We start from the raw sequence: 7,211 nt of genomic DNA, 5'->3' as shown, positions 1-7,211 counted from the left end.
TCCTTTCGAGGAACTTGAAATTCCACTAACTTACCAAGAGCATGAGCTCTGGTTCAATGGCGCCCTAAAACATCAAAATCACATTACCAGGCTCAGTCCACTAGGTAGACCAGGAGCCAAATGGCCGGTTCTAGCCAGCTATACACCACATCCTGACATTGAAGAAATGTCATACAGAGAACTTTTAGTTCAACTAAAACAATTAATTAAAATACATAGACAATTGGTACAATATGTCATGCGGACTTTAACAGTCCAACCTGCTATAAAAATTCCACAGCACACCGCTCACCAGGGGAACCCTAATAAAATTACATCACAGACCATACAATCAGTCATTGGTAAATTACCCGCAAAACGGGAACAAATTCCGTTCTGGTTAGCTCAAAAAATTACTCAAATAGAGGCAGTATTTCCTGATACTACCCCTCACGAAAAACACAGAATTCTGACCATCTGCCTACCAATGGGGATTGCACCACATGTGGAGGATTGTGAGACTTGGGGAACAGTCTTTGCCTCAATCTACACAAAACCACATGGTGTTCCATCTATGGCGGTTATACCAGATGTACTAAGACAGATTCAAAATGAATACGTTCCAGAGCCTGCTTTAAATCTAGGTATGAAATTACTGAAAGACTTTAAGCAAGTCTCGGCTATACTACTAGCCAACATAAAAGGAGAGGCAGCATCCGTGGCAATCCGCCAGAAATTAAAAGAAACAGATATAGCAGACCAACCTTTTGAACTTGCCAGAATAATTGAAAAATGCTATGAAGAATTAGGTAGAGTTAGTTTGGGTGGGAAACCACTAAAACCACAACTAACTGAAAATCCTGAAAAGACTTTAATTAAAAATAATCTCAATTCCCAAAAGAAGAAGTGGGAGGGTAATAAGCAAACCACTCCCAGAGAAAAACATTTTCAGACCAGAGGAAGGTCTCCCCAACGAAGAGATAGATCTCCAGAAAGGGGCGGGGGCAAGTCTCCACAACGGGAGCCCTCTGAAAAAAGATATAACCTTAGAAATAGAGATAATTTGAAAAAACCTGACAGATATCAAGATATTGATAGACGTCCCTCTCGATCTTTTCAGACTTCCTCACAGAAATCGGAAAGAAGAGGACGGTCAGAACATAAAGAAGAGCGCGTCAAGTCCAAAGACAAAGAACCTGCTCATCAAAGTAAAAAATTACAATTTCCCAAAAAGAAGGTAGCCAGTATTAAAGTAAAACATACCGAGGATCCTGAGGACACAACTCAAGAACGGAGAGTGGGCCCAAACAATGCTAGACAGCGCAGCAGAAGTGACCATGGCTCGCAAGATCCTGATGAATCTTCTGGAGACAGTGGACACAAATTAATACATTCAAGTGGAAACTGCAGACACCAGAGTTAGTGTGCCCCATAAACTATATGAAATAACATTACGTATAGAGGGGGCCAAACTAGGAAAATAAAAGGTCTCTTCTGGGAGAACCTATGTAAAGGCTATGATATCATTCTAGCAGAGAAAGACTGGCCACCAGAGTTTGTTGGGGAGTGCCCACATGGCGAAGAAATGATTATGCCTTCCTTCTCAAATCACATTCCAATTCATAAAAAAAACACATATGCAAGAAAATGGGCAGTGGCCCAAGCCCCTGCATTATATAAAAATCATGTAGGATGGGATGAGGATTCTCCTCACCATAAAATCCAGTTACAAAATCAACCTACTGCACAAAAGCAGTATCCTGTTAAGCAAGAAGCTAAAAAACAAGTCAGGGAGATCTTAGATCAACTTGAATACCAGGGGGTTATTGAAATATGCACCTCACAAATGAACAATCCTTTGCTTCCTGTCTCCAAGTCAGACGATTCATATTGTCTAGTTTTGGACTACAGGCAGCTAAACTCTTGTAGCAAAACATTTGCAGTACAAAACTCACACAGTGCAGCACTAATGAATAATATTGTGCGCAAAAAATATAAAACGACAATAGATATTTCAAATGTTTTTTACTGTCAAAACATTGCACCAGAAAGCTGATATTTTACGCTTTCTCCAGCATGGGTGCACAAAAGCAATTTTGTCGTCTCCCACAGGGATTCAAGAACAGCCCAGGATTATTTTCAGCCAGGGTAACAGAGTTCTTACAAATATATGATGATGAGGCATTATCTTATGTCGATGACATCTATCTTACAGACAATTACCTGGAGACACACTTGAAATGAGTGAACACCATCATACTTGGGTTCGCATCTGAAGGGTACAAATTTAACTTTAAAAAGTCACAAATTGCCCACCAGACTGTCCTATTTTTAGGATATGAATTATCAAGTGAAGGCAAAAGCCTAGCTGACAACTTCTTAGAGAAGTGTTCAGTACTCCAAGCTCCAAAAACGCTGAAAAACTTACAATCAATTCTAGGCTTCCTGAACTTCGGAAGAACCTACATTCTAAATTATGCAGAGAGGGTTAAACCACTCTACGAATTAATAAAACCTGATTTCAAACCAATTAATTGGACTCATAAACACACAGAAATTTTATGATCATTACAAACAGACATGTTAACTAAAACAAAACTGCAAACACGCGCAAACGAACGCAACCTTGTAATCCGAGTCATCCCAGGAAGATGCGGATTTACATACCTGACCTCTAATGAGGGAGAAACAATTGCTTACAAATCACACTTGTACACACAAGCTGAAATGAATTTCAGTCCTACTGAAAAAATTCTAAGTGCGGTTCAAACAGCTGTAGCAAAAGAAAAAGCCCTAGCTCATGGGAAGAAGATATCTGTTTTAACAGCAGTATCAGCCATTGAAGCAGTAATAAGACCGAGCATTCCAAATGCTATGGCATTAAATCCGAAATGGATACAATGGGTTAATTCTCTTGATAAAACTGACGTGATACACGCATTTGATCCCAGAATGAAAAAGCTAGACCATCTAGAATACAAACAAGAATGTCCTCTGTCGATCGAAATACTACCTCTGGAACAGTACACCTGTGTAATCTACACAGATAGATTTGCACAACACTACGTTGTGGATAAAAAGGTTTACAATTCAGCTTGTGCGATTGTTAAAGGTCGTTGGCGCTTAGCTAAATTCAGACCAATGGTCACTAAAACTAAATCAATCGGAAACTATACAGCTCAGCGATCTGAACTACGAACTTTGAAGATGGCGCTTGAAATTGCATATTGCGAATTCCCCACACTAATAGTGTGCGATTCGCATTACTGCTTCAAATCTTACAATAATTCCATGCAGACCTGGATTGAAAATGGTTACAAAGATGAAAGAGGTGGCACAATAAAACATAAAAAGATATGGGAACAGGTAGTTCTTTTACAGAAAGAACTACAAAAGACTCAAGTGATACATACGCAGAGTCTTCAACGTGATGGCGTTCACGTTGCAGGGAATTCATTGGCTAACAGGGCCACGGCGGCAGCTGGTCAACCGGCTTCCGTAGCTACAAAAAAGCGTTCTAAAAAACAAATAGATGGAGAAACGCTACTAGCAGTAAAAGCCTCATTGGAAGGCAATTATGCGGCGTTACCCCTAAACAATCTACTCGGAAATACATACATAATTGATGCGAACTCCGTTTCGTTTGCTCAAATCCCTGGAGTGGGGGATAGAGTAATTCCATACACGAACCGGAGGGTCTTCTTGATTCAAGAAGTACACATGGGAATGGGTCTGAGGCACCAAGAGATCCTGAAATCTCTAATAGAATTGCAATCAAAATACTGGTGGCCGGGAATGAGCGTGCAAGTTTATAACTTTGCAATGGATTGTCAAGACTGCAATAGAGATCGCAATTATGAATCAGACCAGATATCAGACTCTAGCACAGTAATACCAGCCCAGACACCTCTATTAGACAGCATTAGACTATCTACACACAGGCGTCCGACCAGACAAATGCGATCCCATAAATATTAAGACGAGATTCATTTGGATGTGGCCCCAGCGCTCGGCTGACGCCAGAACTGTTATAAAAGATTTGCGAGTCTTTATCGGCACATACGCAATTGGCATGCTACATTCTGACCAAGGTCCTGCGTTTAGCTCTCGAGCTTACAAGGAGGCCATGGCCAGCATGGGCATTGCATTGCGGTACTCTAGTCCATTCCATCCTGAAGGAAATGCTGTAGTGGAGAGAAAGAACCGTGACATAAAGCAATCTATAACAGCGAGAGTATTAGGTTCGGGTGATGGGTGGGTCAAACATCTAATAAGTGTCAAATGTATTCTTAACAATCTGCCGAGAAATTCTCTGGGTGGAATCACTCTGTATGAACTTTTGTTTGGTACAAGAATGATAATCGAAGACCTCAATTGTGAGACTTCAGTGGTGGAACAAAAAGTTTTGATATCAAAGATCGTTTGACTATTTTACAGGACTTGACTGAAACAAGAAGAAGTCTAAGTAACACAAAGCTAAAGCCAACGGCCACTGAAGAGAAACCACTTATCCCAGCAAGACCTGTCTGGATTCCAAAGATTGGGGATCTAGTCAGAGAGAAGATCGCGGTGAAGAAGGAACTTGGGCCTTCTTACAGAAAAGCAGTACCTGTCTTAGCTATCAGCGGAACAAGATCAGTATTACTACCGCCCCTTGCTGGTAAAAAGGAGAACCGAGTTGTATCAATCGACCTGGTAAAACCACAACCATGTGGCCAATAATAAGTAGTAGGCCCAGTGGGACTCCAAGATGTAGCAGAAGACCAAACCTTGCTACAATCCAAGAGGTTCAGACTGAGAGACTACTCACATTTGATAAACCTGCAGTGAATAAAAAGGACTATGCAACAGAGCCATGGAACTTGTCCCTCTTGAAACCAAAATTGCAGCAGTTCGTAAAGAAACATCTGTCTACAATGATGTAGCCTCTGACTATACTAATATAACAAAGGAAGAAGCAAATCCAAAGATTAATTAAAATCCGGAAGCAATTCCAACAATTGACAGAACTGCATCTGGCTACTTTATCAACTTCAATGACTTTTCTGATGATCCAAGTGAAAATGGAGACAAGCCAGCAAACAAAACTTTCAAAGACAAAATTACAGAACTTGTTCATCAACTTGGAGAAACATATTTGATTTCACCTTGGATTGAATTGTGGATTGTGTTAGGTGTACTTTTCCTCCTGCTCTGGCTCATCTTAGTTTTAAGCTTGGGAAAAATGATTGATGGAAAATACAGTACAATAGACACAGCAAGTCAGAACATCAACTTGGTTCTAAAACCTCACAGATCATCTCACATTGAAAATAGAGAACTATCATCAGTGAACATCACAGCCATTCCTATACCTGGTGGTGTGGCATGGGACAATACTGATTACGAAATCTATGGCCCGGTTGAACTCTTGAAATGTCCACATCAGTTCAAGATTTCTTTAAGTGATTTTGTAGCACCTAGTACTTTCTCTGATGATTGGGACTTTGAAAATATTAATAATATAATGTCAGATTTAGAAATGTCAGCAAAATTTACAGAACATGATTATTTACAAAGTTCATTGAATTATGAAGAAATGTATTGCTTTACTCATTTTGGGCATCATTATTTGCATAAATCTGCTAATCCTAGAAATGTTTTCAGTTATAATCAATTGGAACATTGTCCAACTCTGCCAAAAGGCAGTTCGAAAACATTTTATGAGAAATTCCCATACTTCTCAGGGTTTAATATCACTGATCCAGAAACTTTTATTTTAAAATTATGAATAAGACAAGAATGAAAAACATGTTGACAAACACTAAACAGATTTATTCTGAAAAATGTTATGAAAAAATGTCTACATTTGGTTTTGAATTTTGGAAAAACAACATTGAGACAAAAACTGTCTGGGGTACAAAAGAATGGCAGGTACAAGGACTAGAATCATTATTCAGAGCCTGCATGATCCCAGAACAAATAATGTTCCTGAATGACACCATTCAACAAACAACCCGTCTTGGTCTAGCCAAGATAAAAGATTTAAACAACCCGTCTATACCAAAGCCTATGCCTGATAGAAATAACACTACAGATGAGGGGTTAGACGTGTCCTATATTTTAAAATAAAACAGAACAAATCCTGATTGGAACAAATGGTTGATCTGGCCCACAGACACTAATAACTGTCAAGATAGATTCCTGAACAAAATACAGGGGTTCAAACAGAATAGGCCAGACCCAAGATATTCCCAGAGACAACATCCAGGGATAATACCAACATACAGTGTAGGAAAACTATGCCTTGAATGGCTACAGAAATCCACACTACCTGAAATTAAGCAACACTTGACTTTACTTAAAGAAGGTGCTGACTTGCGAGATTTCTTACTGGGACCTCGCAAACAGCGTCAAAAACGTTTCATATACGTCGATATATATGCAGCTTATAATGAAGCTTGGAAAATAACACAAATTGAAACTGCAGAAAAAATACAAGAAATTGATCGTATTAATTTGGAAAAATCACTTTCTGTAGTGGACAATGGGTTAACGACTCTGTCCTCCAGAATTTATTCACTGGACAGCATTGTATCATCTGCTACTGATATAATAGAACAGGATAGGCTTATGTTACAACATGGCCAGTCCCAATTACGTTTTATTGTACAGTTAGGCTGGACGTTACAAAATCTACGTTCAGGCAACGTGCCATGGCGTCTAATCAACACAACGTCATTATTTTCTATCTTTAACCTTACTGATAAACAAACCCTTACCTCTTTGCTGCCTGTTTTGAGACCGACCGCAGGAAGGGAGACCTGCACTGCCAGAGGACTTCTGTGGATTCTCGAGCCCTTCTCCACCCTTGACCTCGCGGAACCCGCTTCGCGGGTCCCGCAGCGCCTCGCACACAGGAGGCAGGAGACTCTGTTAAAGCTGAGGACAGGAGGCGCGGACAGGTGAGCAAGCCGGCGGGGCTGCGAGCACGCAGGCAGGGACTCCAGTGACCAGGAGCCCCTGCGCGCCCATCTAACACACCTGGGCTGCTCTCCCCGCTGGCCACGCCCCCCGCCCACAGTCCTGAAAAAGCGGGGGATCCCTTAACACAACGGAACCCTTACCTCTTTGCTGCCTGTTTTGAGACCGACCGCAGGAAGGGAGACCTGCACTGCCAGAGGACTTCTGTGGATTCTCGAGCCCTTCTCCACCCTTGACCTCGCGGAACCCGCTTTGCGGGTCCCGCAGCG

The sequence above is a fragment of the Lissotriton vulgaris genome, chromosome 4_1 (assembly GCF_964263255.1).
Source record: "Lissotriton vulgaris chromosome 4_1, aLisVul1.2, whole genome shotgun sequence".
Classification (NCBI taxonomy): Eukaryota; Metazoa; Chordata; class Amphibia; order Caudata; family Salamandridae; genus Lissotriton; species Lissotriton vulgaris.
This window is presented reverse-complemented; position numbering follows the sequence as displayed.